Below are 17,203 nucleotides of genomic sequence, written 5' to 3'. Positions count from 1 at the left end.
CCTTGTGCTTTTTTGTGTGGCGTAAATATTGGAGGTGACCTGTAGATAAAATATATATATATATATAAAATATATATATACAAATATATATTTTTGCTTTGCAATAAAACTCAAAGCTATAACACAGAAATATTCATCAGATGTCATAACCTTTATCGTCGTGGTGCCCAATTTCTTCTTCATTGTGGAAACCTATCTGAACCTTTTTTTCCCTTCCTTCCTTTCCCCGCTCCCCACTTTCCTAAAACACTAGAGTGAATATTCTTGTTCTTGTCTTAACTCTCTTAGTATTGTTCCTCTGTCAAAACGATATTGCATTTTTTCAGGGTGTTGGGTAGACAAATCAGAGTTCTCAAATGGATATGTGAAGAGTGGAGGGAATGCAGGGTGTCGTATTGAAATCAAAAAAAGGTGCTTTATTGTGACCGGTGTTGTAAAAGTGTGGTCTTGACCATCCACGCAAAATATCGTGGGCCAAGTGAGCAACCCAACCAAAACCCAGTGAAATTTCTAAATGCAAAGCTGTATTTCCACTACTTTTTGTATGGCTCTTTGTGCTGATAACCTAGGTGCATGTTTAATATTAATGTTATCCGTGGGACTCGCTTCCAAGGAATTTTGCTCACGTGTTTGAGATTCAAGGATGTGGTGTAGACTTCCTGGGATTCTTCCACAAAGGAATGTGCGTGAAGCAATGTAAGTTTCACGTGCTATGGGAAATAAATTGGGCAGGGGTTCGGGAAAAACACTAAAACAGAACTTTCTCCCTTGCTATTCTCAATTTATTTAAGTAGATGATGCTCTGGAGCAGGGGTCCCCAAACTAAGGCCCGTGGGTCGGATGTGGCCCTCCAAGGTCATTGACCTGGCCCCTGTCCTAAACTTTAGACTTAGGGTTGACCTAAGTCCACCTGGTCTTTTGAGGTCTCTTTGCTTACCTATGGTCTTATGAGATCGTCTAGATGGTCTTTGAAGGTCTCTTTGCTTAGCTACAGCCTTATGAGACCATCTAGATGGCTTTTGGAGGTCACTTTCCTTACCTATGGTCCTATGAGACTGTCTAGATGGCCTTTGAGGGTCCCTTTCCTTCCCTATGGTTTTATGAGATTGTCTAGATGACCTTTGGGGGCCCCTTTCCTTACCTATGGTCTTATGAAACCATCTAGATGGTCTTTGGACGTCTCTTTGCTTACCTATGGTCTTGTGAGACCATCTAGATGGTCTTTTGAGGTCTCTTTGCTTACCTATAGTCTTATGAGATCATCTGGAGGATGCACATCTCTACTCTCCATCTGCAAAGTGATACAATCCCAGAAAGTCGGCCCAAAACAACTTGGAAGTGGGTCCCACTAAAAATCGAAAATAGTTGTTATTGCTACACTTTAAATGATGCCAGTGGTTTCCCATTGGGTATGCTTGCTTTCCATACCAATGGCAAGCTGCGGTTGTCATGGGAGGGACCCCATATGGCCGCTGTCTCTTGTGTGATGATTATTGTGGGCTTTCCGCTCAAACACAGGCCTATTTCAGGGGGTCCGTCTCCCCGCCCGCTAAAGAAACCTTGGAGAAGGCTAACCATGTGTGCATGGATTCAGATGAGAATGCAAGATTGAAAACTTACTCCTTGACTCCTTCATAACGTGTAACTTGAACCCCTGGAGATACCATTTCTATCCATCTCTGAATCTGCAAAGGGCTTTACAACCTTCCACTGTCTTTGCATTCATGACAAGGGAAGTTGCTATTTCTGAGGTTGAAAAACAGTGACTTAACTCCCAACATGAAGAGTCCACTGCAGACATTGGTGTCCAAGGTTCAATCATTGGTTTGAAGGAGGAGGAAGTTAGTCTTGCAGAGACATGGGCAGACTTTGGCTCTCCAAGTGTTTTGGACTCAGAGCCGGCCTTAGGTAATTTTCAAGTGTAAGCAAGCAGTATTTCCGCAAATGCGTAGTTCGCTTACCGCTTGAGCCGCCCCTGTTTGGACTCCAACTCCCACCATTCCTAACAGCCTCAGGCCCTTTCCTTTTCCCCCTCAGCCGCTTAAGCGGCTGAGGGGGAAAAGGAAGGGGCCTGAGGCTGTTAGGAATGGTGGGAGTTGGAGTCCAAAACACTTGGAGAGCCAAAGTCTGCCCAAACCTGGTCTATCACGAGCGGATAAGGTTCATACTGTTGCAGTGTTAATAAGCATTCCTTAAAATATGCACCGGGACTGCATCCTTTCCGACCCGATATTTTGCAAGGTTTCTTTGTCCAACAAGGCATGGTTATAACTATCTCATTCTGATACATTTTTAATCCTGGGCACCTTTAAGACTGCTTAAGTCTCGATCCCTCGATCAGGTTTAAGCAGGCTCCCTGCGCAGGATTGCAGCCACGGTGCCTAAAAAGAATATTAAGCGCTTTTTAATAAAACAAAAGGTTAAGAAAAAACACCCTGGTTTGTCCCCAAAAGTGGCTTAACAATCTTGAAATTCTTTTTGCAAGTTATGCAATGGTTCAAAAGTAGACAGCTTTGTCTCGTTCCGATCCGACGTCTGTGCAATCCTCGCTGTGTTCATTACGTACGGTTGTTGCTTATTCCTCGCTGTTGGTCATTCGTTTTCCCGATTCAGGGTGGTGTTTTGTCTTTCTAATGCAATGAAATGTGAAAACCATTTATATTTATGAGGTGTTCTCTGTTGCAGGTTGGGGGTAGATTTGAAACGGGGACTAAAGGGTGCTTGTGATGATGACAAAGATGTATATTTTTCCCCCCAAGGACTCGTCCTTGACGACAAGGGTTTTGTCACTCCACCAAACTTCAGGAGGGCGTTTTTGTTTATACCTTTGGGCTTCCTTCAGATCACCAAAACAAAAACAAACCAACCAATTCTTCTCTTCCCAGCGCATTCATATTCCATTACTCTATTTCCATCATGTTACCGTTATGATCCTAGCTTATCCTCCCAATGTAGATTGATTGATTTATTTACAGTATTTATTTATTTTTATTTATTGTAGCATTTCTACCCTGCCCTTCTCATCCCCGACTCAGGGCGGCTTACTATATCTATATATATAAAAGAGTGATGGCATCATGGCGACCCACAAAACAACAAAACTACAGGCCCCCCAACCTCGAAATTTGACAACACAACCCATCATCCACGCCTCTAGGTTGATACAACAAAAAGAAAAGAAAAATAAAGTCCTAATTAGAGAGAGAGGAATAATTGCTTTTATCCAATTGCTGCCAGTTAGAAGGCTAAGCTCCTCCAACTTGGTCTCCTAGCAACCCAATAAAAATAATAAAAAACACTAAAAAGTAATTAAAAACACTAAAAAATTGATACAATAAAATACTATAATAACAGAAAATAACTAAAAATAATACAAGAAAATAATAAAATATAATAAATAAAAATATAACTTACAATAAAATTAATAAAAAATGCAAATAACCTCAAATAAAAATTACACAACAATTTTTAACCAATACCACCACCACTTTGGCACAGCAACACGTGGCCGGGCACAGCTAGTAATACACATATATACAACAATTCCAAACACAGTTTGTTGCAATTTAAATTAATTAGGTTAAAACATTCATAAAAATATACATTTAAGGCACATTCCGAGTCCAAACCGGGTCTGTCATTATATCAAGTCATTATAGTCATAACTGATACTGCTGGTATTTATATTACAATGCACACATATACTTTAGGTTACAATGCACATATACTTGGCAAACATTCAGTGCCATCAGACATACGACATATAGACAAACACAGAGGCAATTTAACATTTTCCAGCTTCAGGCTTCATGAGGGTATGCTCAATTCCGGCCACAGTGGATGCTTCATCATCCACTTGTGACACCAAGTCCTTGATGGAATACTTCCTCATTCTTCCGCATGCTGCTGGACATTTTTTAGTAATGTAAATTAGGTAAATTAGCTTCACCTGCATAAAGTGGTACCTAAATTTTCTACTCCACAGATGCAACTGCCTTTTGAGCTGCTTAGGTCAACAGCGAGCTAAGCTATTAATGGTCAGGAGCTCAATCTGATCCAGACTGGATTCGAACTCATGACTTCTCGGTCAGTAGTGATTTATTGTAGCTGGCTACTAACCAGCCACAGATTGAGCCACTTCCAGCCTGGGGAAAATGTGAAAGGCCCCGTGCAAGTCAAAACAGCCAGGAAAGAGATTCAGGACTTGGAGACAAAGTGAAGCTGGATTATTTTATTTTAGACTATTTATTATTTATTTACAGTATTTATATTCCGCCCTTCTCACCCCAAAGGGGACTCAGAGCGAATCACAGAATATACATATGCAGCAAACATTCAATGCCGCTTTTATACACTGACAAGACAGACAATTGTACATAGATAGAGGTGTATATATAAATTTTTCCCATCTTCGGCATCTTGGAGACTGGTGCTCGGTTCTGGCCATGGTGGAGGGAGAGTGCTGTCACTCCATCTCCCTGTCAAAGAGCTTTGTTCATAAACTTCCTCCTTGATCAAATTGCTGGCATTTTTTCTTAAAATACCTCCCCACGTTAATGCGGTACCTATTTATCTACTCACATTTTGCTTTTGAACTGCTAAGTAGGCAGAAGCTGAGCTAAAGGCCAGGAGGTCAACCTGACCCAGGCTTCAAACTGTCAACCTACTTAAGCAACATTAGACATCAATATTTAAATGCATCTCCATATAAAAATCACAATCAAAGTTGAAAACCCAAATAGTTTTCTCTCTGGGTTGCTGTGAGATTTCCAGACAGTATAGCCATTTTCCAGAAGCATTCCCTCCTGACATTTTGCCCACATCTATGGCAGGCATTCTCAGAGGTTGTGAGATCTGTTGGAAACCAGGCAAATGGGTTTTGTTTATATATCTGTGGAATGATGTCCAGGGAGGGAGAAAAAACTCTTGCCTGTTTGAGGCACGTGTGAATGTTGCAACTGGCCACCTTGATTAGCATTGAATGGCCTTGCAGCTTCAAAGCCTGGCTGCTTCCTGCCTGGGGGAATCTTTTGTTAGGAAGTGTTAGCTGTGGAATGTCTAGAGTGGGAGGAAGAACTCTTTTCTGTTTGAGGCAATTGTGAATGTTGCAATTGGTCACCTTGATTAGCATTGAATGGCCTTACAGCTTCAAAGACTGACTGCTTCCCGCCTGGGATGGGGGGAATCCTTCTTTAGGAAGTGTTAGCTGTGGAATGATGTCCAGGGTGGGAGGAAGAACTCTTGTCTGTTTGAGGCATGTGTCAATGTTGCAGTTGGTCACCTTGTTTAGCATTGAATGGCAGTGCAGCTTCGAAGCCTGCCTGCTTCCTGCCTGGGGAATCCTTTGTTAGGAAGTGTTAGCTGTGGAATGTCTAGAGTGGGAGGAAGGACTCTTGTCTGTTTAAGGCACGTGTCAATGTTGCAATTGGTCACCTTGATTAGCACTGAATGGCCTTGCAGCTTCAAAACCTGGCTGCTTCCTGCCTGGGGGGGGAATCCTTCGTTAGGAAGTGTTAGCTGTGGAATGATGTCCAGGGTGGGAGGAAGAACTCTTGTCTGTTTGAGGCATGTGTGAATGTTGCCATTGGCCACTTTGATTAGCATTGAATGGCCTGGGGTAATCCTTTGTTGGAAGATGTTAACTGGCCCTGATTGTTTGCTGTTTGGAATTCCCCTGAATTTCCTCACAACCTGCCATAGATGTGAGCAAAACATTAGGAGAGAATGCTTACAGAACATGGCCATACACCCCTGAAAACTCACAACAACCCATGAAAATCTTGAACAACACATTTTTCTCTCTCATAAGTGAGCTGTCTATATATGCAATGGCAATCTGAAGAACCAAACTTCTCCTATTAGCTTGTACCCAGCAAGATCTAAATAGCTCCTGACTAGATACCCCAGGGCTGACAAGCTAGTGAATTGTTTTAATATCTTTATTTCACAATTTCTACACCAATTTATGCTTAGGGCTACTTGAAGCCTTTCCATTCTAATTTAGGCTAAGAATCCTGTAAGGTTTTTTTTTTTTTTTGTAGTCATTTTCTATTATTGGTGAAACCTATGACGGCTGGCAATCAGTGTGAAAACTGCCTTCTTTTAATCTTGAAATAGGTCCACGTGCCTCAGCCAGTTCCAGGGAAATCAGCTTGCAATCCCATGTTCTCTAACCTGGAAGAGAGCAACATTAAAGTCAACAGGATATCCGTAGGAAAGTCTCTGTTTCTGAATAAACTTAGAAAGGATTGTACGGTTAGATTGACACTGATGATCATAACAGTTGCTATTTACAGGAATGTAGTACAGATTCTCCACTTTGGCAGTAGCAAAGTCATATGGATTCCAGATTAGCTTACAATCATAATAGTTTCAGAGATACTTGACTGAAGTATTTTTCTTAGTCAAACACCTGGCATGCTTTAAGAATTTTTAGAGTTGATATCCAAACATCCAGAATGTGTCCAATATTCTCCTAAAGTAATTGCACTGTAGTGCTTTTAACTCACACTTCAACCTATTTATTTTATTTACAGTATTTATATTCCACCCTTCTTTCTCACCCCAAAGGGAACACAGGGCGGATCACAACATACACATACAAGGCAAACATTCAATTCCATATGAACATAGATACAGAGACAAAGACAGACACAGAGGCAATTTAACCTTCTCCAGCTTCCTGAGGGTATGCCTGATTCTGGCCACAGGGGGAGCTGCTGCTTCATCATCCACTATGACGGCAACTTCCTCATTCCAAACGCTACTGGACGATTTTATGGTGTCGTAAATTAGTTAAATTAGCCTCCCCACATATAAGTGGTACCTAAATTTCCTACTTGATAGATGCAACTATCTTTCGGGTTGCTTAGGTCAACAACGAGCAGGGCTATTTTTTATTTTAATGGTCGGGTGCTCATTCCAACACGTGCTGGCCTCGAAATCATGACCTCTTGGTCATAGTGATTTATTGCAGCTGGCTACTAACCAGCCTGCGCCACAGCCCAGCCCTGTAAATACTGTACATAAAATAAATAAATAATAAACCTGCTAGTACCGTTGTTGACTATGTTGAAGTAAAAATGCCCAAATGGGTGGCTGTTCCCACAAGGCTTGGTTCTTCTGATGGCAGGAAAATATTATGGTCTAGCTTATTGATCAGTTGCATTTTCAATCAAATCCTTTTCCCCCCAAATCATGAATAGCCATTGACATTTTTGCGTGGTCATTGGCTTAGAGTAGGCACCTCTAGTAAACAAGCACTGGCCAAAGGAAGTTCCATCCCAGGACTTGACTGTTACCTTTTCTTGGAGATGGAAGTTCTAAAAAAAGTAGGAGAAAGGGAATTACATTTGATACTTTGGCAATAATTTCATGACATTCTTTTGGGCACACAAGAATTTCTTCTTGCTCCTGTCTTTCTGCTTCAAAGTGGAACAACAAGTGAACTCTCACCCAGAGTTTATATTTTGGCATTTATTTTAATATCCTGTCAGCGGGGATGATGGGTAGCAGAGTGAAATCCAAAAATTCACCATCCCGGTTCACCTCCTTCTACACAATACCCTGACATATCCCACCAGTCAAACAAATATAATTCATGCCAGTTTATTGATTTTTTGAATTTATTTACAGTTTTTATACACCATAAAATACTCAGAGCGGCTTACAGAACACATATACGGCAAACATTCAATGCCGATTATACAATTAACAGGACAGACAACACAGAGGTAAAAGCAGTTTTTCCCATCTTATTTCCGGCATCTTGGAGGTTGTGTTTGACTCTGGCCACGGGGAGTGCTGTTGCTCCATCTTCAATGCCAAGGAGCTTCCTCCTAATCGATGCCCTTAAGGACGCCTTTATTACCTTCCTGCTAAAAGTGGTACCTATTTATCTACTCGCATTCCCGCTTTCAGCCTGCTAGGTGAGCTGGGGCTAACTACACAACCATAGTTCCTAGGTCACCTGCTGACTGGAACATAGCACAACAGAAAACATAGAAAGGCAGTTTTCTTTTCAACAAACTACAGTACACAGAATTGCCCATTGCCCAGTCCCATCCATATAAAGGAAGCATTTTGTGTTCCTTTCTGCTTAGGATGATCAGCTTGTGTGGATGGGCCTAGTGTGGAAGATAAAAAACACTGCACTACTGGAAAGATAGTCTAACTACAGTCAGGTCTTCTGATAACCTAATAATAATAATACTTTATTTTTCTATCCCGCCACCATCTTCCCGAACGGACTCGGGGTGGCTAACATGGGGCAATGCCCAAAACAAAACAGAATAAAGCAATTACAACGAATATCAAAACAAAACAGTAATAACATAGATCAAATAAAATAAACAATTTAAACGTTATAAAAATACAATAAAACACATAAAATCAGAACAAATGATTGGGGCAATTTTCCCTCTAGAGCAGTGGATCTTAATCAGGTGTTTTAGCCCACAAATCCCAGAAATCCCAGCCAGTTTACAAGCTGTTGGGATTTCTGGGAGTTGAAGGCCAAAACATCTGGGGACTCACAAATTGAGAACCACTGCTGTAGAGCAAATGGCTAGTGGTCCATGTTCCTAGTCATAGGTGGCCATAAGACCAGGTTAGGCCAAGTGACTTCCCATACTAAAATCCCATAATGTTGTTGGTACAGCTAAGAGTTGGATTTAAATTCACCAGTTTCTCCCACCATATACAGTAGAGTCTCACTTATACAATATAAACAGGCAAGCAGAACATTGGATAAGCGAACACGTTGGATAATAAGGAGGGATTAAGGAAAAGCCTATTAAACGTCAAATTATGTTATGATTTTACAAATTAAGCACCAGAACTTCATGCTTTACAACAAATGGATAGCAAAAGCATCTCATTACACAATAACGTTATGTAATAATTACTGTATTCATGGCACCAAAATTTCGCAATTTATTGAAAAAATGACTAAAAAAACATTGACTACTAAAAGGCAAACTGCATTGGATAATGTAGAACCTTGGATAAGTGGTGCTTGGATAAGTGAGATTCTACTGTATCACAATTTTGTGCTGAACCTGCAAAATATCTCCCATGAAAGTCTTGGGTTTGCGGATAGAGAAGAGTGCTCTTCAAGGTCCCTGTTGACATGAAAAACTGGCCATTCCCAGTTTTTCATGTCACTCATCTCTTGCCTCTGCTATTGACAGGCCACCTTCTCTCCTTCTCAATAGATAAACTGTTTACTTGGGTAAGAGAGTGAGCCAGAATTTTTCTCTGACATCTAGGAGTGATTTTTTTTTAATTCCCAAGCATGTTTTCCATGGAAGGGGTACTGTTTAGTTATCCTTCCTTCCTACTTTCAGGCAGAATTGTGTTGTTCAGCTTTAAATGCCCAAATATTCTGAATCTAGGATAATAATAATAATAATAATAATATATTTTATTTGTATTCCGATCTATTCCCCAAGGGGACTCAGAGCGGATTACAGGTACATATTTGGCAAACATTCAATGCCGTTATACAATTGACAAAACAGACAGTACACAAACAGAGGCAAGGCTTCTCTCTTTTTCCATCTCCGGCATCTGGAGACACTGCTTGACTCAGCCATGGGGAGGTGCTGTTAGTTCATTTTTCCGCACCAAGGAGCTTATCATCCATGGACACATTCCTGATCAAATTTTGCATGTTTTCAGGGGCACCTTTTACCTTCCCGCCAAAGCTGTACCTATTTATCTACTCACATTGCTGTTTTCTAACTGCTATGCAAGCAGAAGCTAGGGCTGACAGAGGGAGCTCACCCCACCTACGACTTGAACTTCCAACCTTCCAGTCAGCAAGGTCTTCTATAGCTGGCGGTTTAACCCTCTGTGCTAACCACCACCTCCCAGATGCCATCTCAGCGACTGGCTAATCCTCCCATATAAACATTGGTGATCACTGAGGTTAAATAAAGATTATCAGGTGTCACTAGGTGCAGATTATAATTAACAGAATGCCCTCTATTCATGTCCTTACTTTACTGCTGAGAGCCAATGTATCTGAGAGCATGACACACATTTAGAAGGGTTTTTTAAAATTTTGGGGGAGATGCATTTTTCTCCTTGCCGTTGAGAGAATGAATTTGTATTTCTCAACTGAGTATTTACAACCTTTTTATAATTAAAGACCCCCCGTGCTTTAAGAATCTTTAATTATAAAAAGGTTGTAAATGCTCAGTTATAAATGCAATTATCAATTATAAATGCATGTACACACAAACAAACACATACACAAAACAGGAACAGCTTTGCCACAAATTATATTTTTTTAATAGCTTAAGTCCTCCATCCTTTTTTCTTCCCCTTCTCTCGCCTTCTTTTTTTTGTTGTGCCTTGGACCACTTCCCTTGGATCTCTTTGTCAAACCAAGCAAAAGCCTTCCTGAATCTCCACTTCTTCCCTAAAGGTCCCCTTCTTTGGCAATCGTTGTTGTGAGTTTTCCAGGCTGCATGGCCGTGTTCCAGGAGCATTCTCTCCTGACGTTTTGCCCACATCTATGGCAAGCATTCTATAACCCAGAAAACAGCCCAGAAAACACAACAACCCATTGATTCCGACCATGAAAGCCTTCTCCAACTCTTTGGTAATAGTTTGTCCATTGGAGCCCGAACATCTTTCCTCATCTGATCATAACCACCTTCTTTAACCAGATCTTCTTCCCCACTTTGGTGCTCTGAACATCATACCACATACTTTAAAGTGCTAAACTGTGGGATTGGAGGCTATTCGCATCCTCAGGAGTAGATGCCTTCCTGTCCACACAGCCATCACTCAAATAAAGAATGATCAAGTGGTGCCATTGAAGCAAAGTTCAAACTGGTCATCAGCAAATTTATGTCTAAATCTAGGCTCAAGCAATTGGATGTCTGGATGTGGAGCAAGGTGTTGCAAACCATGCCTCTCCTCCTGAGCAGATGGACACCCCACATACATCAGCACACGTGGCTTACAAAATGGTGCTTACCTATTTTCAAGGAACCTGGTGGAATGGCAAAGCCCTTGAATCAAATAACACATGTGACCACGTCCTCATAGAGATCCAACTTTTACATTTCTTTAAGTGTCGAAAGTTTAAAAACGAAAAAAAACTGGATAAAAAAACCATTAAAAAACGGATTATATGCTTTTTATTAAGGCAAAACAATGTGCTTGTGAATTTGTGATATTGCTGTTATTTTGTAAATGTTTAAGAAAAAAAACTGTATTTCAAGTTGGATAGCCATTCTGTGCTGGGTTTTTAAAATCTCTGACTGGTGCATACACTCAAAACATCAGGGACCTACTGTACATAAAAAAGAAAACAGCTACAATCTACAGTTACTGTAAACCAATATACACACCTTTTACTGTAATGGAAAACCTTGCACTGTAATGGTTATTGTTTAAAAAAAATCTCTTGTCAGAAAATGATTTTGTATCTTTGATTATTATATATCGGGAAATTTTAATGTATTTGTATACTTGCCATGATCAACGGGGGGAAAGCATTTGACACAATCGAGTTTTCCTTTCTCCAACCTGATGCATGCTTTGCTTTACGACCGCGGGTGGGCGGGTTATGGTTAAAAGTTGATCATTCGAATTTTTGAAAAGGTGACCCAAACCATCAGCTTTGTTTTTCAAAAGCCAAGGCGCTGGTTCAAGCGACGCTACATCCGAAAGGAAAAAAAAAAATCGTAAAGACATGTTACCCTTGCGACTCCCTATTCCATGTGCTGTTATCTAGCCACATTCCCCACCATGGGTAGGTAGGACACTGAAGCCAATAAGAGATCTTTGAAATCACACACAACCACAACATTGATTTACTTTGTCTTCCCAACCCAGTTTTGGTTTCGAATCAAACGGACTTGGAATCAACACGACGTCACGGTTCTTCCTGCTTTCCAATGCCAATACACTCTGCGTCCAAACATCCTGTTTCGAAGCAAAGAGCATTTTTTGACGTGGAGCCAATTTCGAGACAATTCTTTCTCTCTTTCCCCCTCTTTCTCCCCTTTCTCCTACTGTGGTTTAGACATATATTTTTGTTGTTCTAATGGCCTTTCTCATTTGGTGGAAGATATTGGTTTTCCCTTCCTTGGCCGGCTCCTCGTCCGGCTCCACTCCTTCCTCATGTCATTCCATCTTTTTTACAAAAGGAAAAAAATATATATATACAAACAAACAAAGGAACAAATACTCTTTTTCTTTTCTCTCTCTCTCTCTTCTCTCTCTCTTTCTCTTTCTCTCTCTCTCTCTAGGATGTGTAATGTTGTGTTGTCCGGATTCTGTATAAAAACAAAAAAAATATGTATATGATGATGTATCTGATATTTGGCAGCCTCCGGCTGCAACTTTAACCAATATAATTAACAAAGAAATGCATAATGTTGGTGTTTTAAAAAAGTTTTAAAAAAACATAGTTAAGATGTTTGTGTAAAATTGCATGGTTTAAAATGTACTTAGTGCATTGAGAAATGTTGTTGAGTTCCTCGGTGAAGGATGGTTTGCTTTTTTGATTCTAATGGTGATTGGTTTGTTGACCAGAGTATTCCCCTATACTGTACGTCTTGCTTTCTTTCACATCTCCCCTCCCCTCCCCTGCTTTGGTTTGGTTTCCTTCAAGACCTAGCATAGCGTTTATCTATTGATATATGTAATACCGTTCCTTAAAACCAGGTTGTGGAAACGTTTCATCTGGGGGGAAAAAAAGATGTTTTGCGTCATGGTTTGCGTTCGGTTCCATCTTTTCTTTCTGCTGCAAAGATTCAGGTCTGAAGCAATCGGCTACTTTCATGAGTTCCTTTAAATCACTGTGGAAACTGGAGGCTGGATATTTGGAGAGAATAATAATATATAATATGCTTTATTTATATTCCGCTCTTTCTCTCTGAGGGGACTCAGGGCGGATTACAGAACACATATACGGCAAGCATTCGATGCCGTTATACAGTTGACAAGGACAGACAATACATAGACAGAGGTAAAGGCTTTCCCCAACTTTCCCATTTCTGGCATCTGGACGCTGTGCTCGACTCCGGCCACGGGGTGGTGCTGTTGCGCCATCTTCCATGCCGAGGAGCTGTGTTGTCTTTTAGCCGTCCTCCAAATCCAGTTGCCTTATGGGGTGCCTTTTATAACCTTCTTGCTTTTTAAAAGTGGTACCTATTTTTCTACTTTCATTTCTGCTTTCAACCTGCTAGGTGAGCAGAGAACTGGGGCTGATGGCAGGTGCTCACCCCAACCCAGGCTTGAACTGCCGACCTTTCGATCAGTAAGATTTTCTGCAGGCTGAGCTAAGCATAGAATCGCAGAATTTTTGAACTCGGAAGAGACTTTGGAGGTTATCTAGTCCAAGCCCCTGTGTACAGCAGGAGTCCAGCCCTAATGGATGGGCTCTAATCAGTAACTTTAGTCCTTTAGTGGACTTCAGCTGCCAGAACCCCTGTCTTCTCACCAAGCAGATATCTGGAAACTGATGTACAAAACACCTGTAAGAGCAAAGTTTGGGAACCACTGGTTTAAAATGATTCAAGAAAGGGCAGAACATCACTGCCAATGACCACTTGCTCCCCTGTGCAGCCCTTCTTTCCATTAGGAGATTCCCACATCGTGTTTAAGCAATATCTGTTTACTTCCAAGTTCCACCCATTGGTTGGAAATCCTGTCCTGAGGTGCAACCAAGAAGAAATCTGCTCCATCTTCTGTGTGAAAGCAAAGAGCAGTCATGTCTCTCCTAGAATGTTTTTCTCCACACCAAACATATCCAGCTCTTCCAGCCTTTCCTCTGCACATATACAACCTAATTTGAAGGCCCTGCATCTTCTAGATAGACTCTAGTGCCAACTACTTCTGTAAAATATGGCCTACAGGATTGGACATGGTGTACTAAACATGTATTACTAGTGTCATACAGGACATAATATTTCTGCTGCTGTGGCCTAATGACTTCAAAAAATCTCCAATTGTTGTATAAACAGCAAAATTGTCAGTATCTGTCCAATTTGCCTACAAAGCCACTTCTGTAGCCAAATGTGCTTCCAGTCTTCTGTTTAGGACCCCTAATGAGATGGTTCCTGTAAGATAAGTTTACATTTAAGTAGGTTCATAAGGACCATATCTATATTGTTCCAATATGGATGGGCAGGGACTGCTTTTTTTGTTTCAGCCCCATCATAGGTTGTTGCATGCCTTCAAGTCATTTCTGGCTTGTGGGCTTTCCTTGGCAGAATTTGTTGATCCACCCTTGCCTTCTCCTGAGACTGCAAATAGAAAAGCAACAAGTGTCACTAAAACATTTAGATGGATACATGTGTATCTTTAGAAACATCATCCATTAGTTGGAGTATATTAGCTTGAATATTTTATTTATTGAACAGGCATATTTATTAGAGAGGCAGAAATCTACAGTGAGTTTCCATACAAAACGATCTTGCAACACCATTGGAGCTAACTGAGAAAAAGAGGTTTGTAGCATAAGATTCCTTAGATTCAGTCTACTTCATCCGTTGTAGTTGAGTCTAGCCAAGCTACAAATTTCTTTTTCACACTTACTTTCAAGAACAACATGTCTTTGTATCCTGATAAAAACTAACAGCTATTTCTCTCAGTTTCAGAGATGCAAAAAGTCCATAAGTTAGCTTGATGGTTCCCACTGAGGGTCATCCAGATGGAAACATTCAGTATTTTATTCATGGTCTTTCCAAGGACGAGAACAAAATCTAGAACTTTCTGTTCTTTTCAGATGGGCCCTTAATCCCTATGGATGTGCCCTGAAATTGGCAGGGCAAGTTAGTTATGATTTTGCTGAAGTCTTCCTGATTTCAAAGGACTCATCTGGACTGGGTTGTTGTGTTTTCTGGGCTGTATGGCCATGTTCTAGAAGTATTCTCTCCTAACGTTTCGCCCACATCTATGGCAGGCATCCTCAGAGGTTGTGAGGTATGGACTGTCTCATCTGGACTGGCCATTTCATGCACTTCAAAGCTAGTCAGACAACAAACTCCCACAAAAGAGCATGAAAAAAAGCTCTTAAAGTGCATCAATGCTCTGTGGTTCATATGATCACTATCTGGACCTCTTACTGGTTCCAGGATTTCCTATGTAGTCATCTGCACAGTGGAAGCACTTTCTTCAGTACTGGTTTGGAACTGCATTAAATGGTTGTTGTAGATGGGTCCTTTGTAAATCTCTCCCTAAGGCAGTGGTTCCCAACATTTGGGCCTCCAGGCATTTTGGACTTCAGTTCCCACACTTCCTAACAGCTGATAAACTGGCTGGGATTTCTGGGAGTTGAAGCCCAAAACACCTGAGGTCCAAAGGTTGGGAACCACTGCCCTAAGACATGAAAGCCCATAAGAGTTGTGTTGTCGAAGGTTTTCATGGCCGGGATCACAGGGTTTGTTGTATGTTTTCTGGGCTATATGGCTATGTTCCAGAAATATTCTCTTCTGACATTTCGCCCACATCTATGGGCAAGGTACCTCACAACCTCTGAGGATGCCTGCCATAGATGAGGGCGAAACATCAGGAGAGAAGACTTCTGGAACATGGCCACATTGCCCGGAAAACACACAACAACCCCAGAAGAGTTAATTTCTGTCTGTCTTCACGGGTTGTACTGGCATTATCTTGCTTCAGTTGAAGTTGGGACGATGCTCTAGAGTTTGCCTAAAACTGCAGAGCTCCGGACAGTGTGGACAGCTGGATCAGGTCCAACACAAACCTACATGAGACATCACTACCATCCACTTTTCCCTGTGCTCCTCAACTTCTCAGCATGGGGAAAGGGAAATGTTTGTGTCCATGTCAATGCTGTTTCCAGGTAGCCGCAGAGCTCCATATGAGCTCCTTGCTATCATATGCCAAGGAAGAAGATATGGAGATCATCTACCTTCTCCTTTCTGGTGATATGGAGCTTGCTTGGAGCTCTATGGTTGGCTCCGAACAGCAGCAGTGATGTGGAAGGAGAGGTGTTGACCTGGTTGGATCATGTGGAGGCCAATGTGGCCTCCAGATGATCTGAGGTTCATGCGAACATCTCCTGGAGGCCACATCATGACATGGAAGGAGAGGTGTTGACTTGGTTGGATCATGTGGAGACCAATGTGGCCTCCAGATGATCTGAGGTTCATGCGAACATCTCCAGGAATAGTCATGACGTGGAAGGAGAGGTGTTAACCTGGTTGGATCATATGGAGGCCAATGTGGCATCCAGATGATCTGAGCTGCATGTGGACACCTCCAGGATCAGTATGGATTATTTCTGCTCTGGACTGTCCACATATTTACCACCAGTGAAGACTCGACCTCTCTTTTGTTTTTCAGTGGGACTTTAGGAACCACTTTCCCTCTATTTTTGTAATTATCCACCAGTTTATGTGGCTCTAGCTCAGTCATGGGCAAACTTGGGTCCTCCAGGTGTTTTGGACTTCAACTCCCACAATTCCTTAACAGCCTACCGGCTGTTAGGAATTGTGGGAGTTGAAGTCCAAAACACCTGGAGGACCCAAGTTTGCCGATGGCTGCTCTAGCTTCTTGCTTCAGACTTGAATTTTCCCATATCTGCCTCTTTCCCTCTTCCATGTGCATGTTCTTTAATTGATTTCTGTGCAATTTTTCTCCGCTGCTGAAACTAATGTCTTTTTTTTAAATTATTGTTGCTGTCAACTGCATAATAATGGTCATTTGGTTTCGGTTTTTCTTCACCAAGCTGTTTTCAATGAAAGTCAGTGGCTGTCTTCCCTTGGACACTAATGAATGTATATATTGTTAAGTGCAGAATACACAGGAGAGTGGCTGAGTTAAGGATCAGAGGGGGTTTTGTAAAGCCTGTTTATTTTTTTAAAATGAGTTGGAGCATTTAATATTTTTACCACCATTTACGTGGTTTTGGGGAACCCAGATTATGTCAAAATCTCATGCCAAAACAAGCCAAAATTTGTTTGAGTTGAGCGTCTTTCTTCCACAAACCATATTTTAAACGATACTTTAAATGTCATTTTAAATGTTTTATTGAAACATGTACTGATGAAAAGAAACAAACAAAAAAACACAAAAAACATAAAATGTCATCTTGACAAAAGATTTATACATGACTCAGAAAGTATTTATTTCAATTTTGTACCTTTCCATTTTAATACATTATACTGTATTGACTCAACTGAGATAATATAAACAGTTCATTTTAATAATA

General features: G+C 41.1%; 1 protein-coding gene across 2 annotated transcripts in view; it reads left to right on the top strand.

Annotated features, from left to right (window-relative positions):
- xkr6 (XK related 6) overlaps window positions 1–17,203 on the top strand; it is a 221,779-nt gene extending 204,576 nt beyond the window's left edge. For both annotated transcript variants that reach the window (XR_010002463.1, XM_062969426.1), the window contains one exon: window positions 1–17,203. This exon is cut by the window's left edge. The gene's annotated coding sequence lies outside the window, so the exon portion shown is untranslated.

Source organism: Anolis carolinensis, chromosome 1 (genome assembly GCF_035594765.1).
Source record: "Anolis carolinensis isolate JA03-04 chromosome 1, rAnoCar3.1.pri, whole genome shotgun sequence".
Taxonomy (NCBI): Eukaryota; Metazoa; Chordata; class Lepidosauria; order Squamata; family Dactyloidae; genus Anolis; species Anolis carolinensis.
This window is presented reverse-complemented; position numbering and strand designations above follow the sequence as displayed.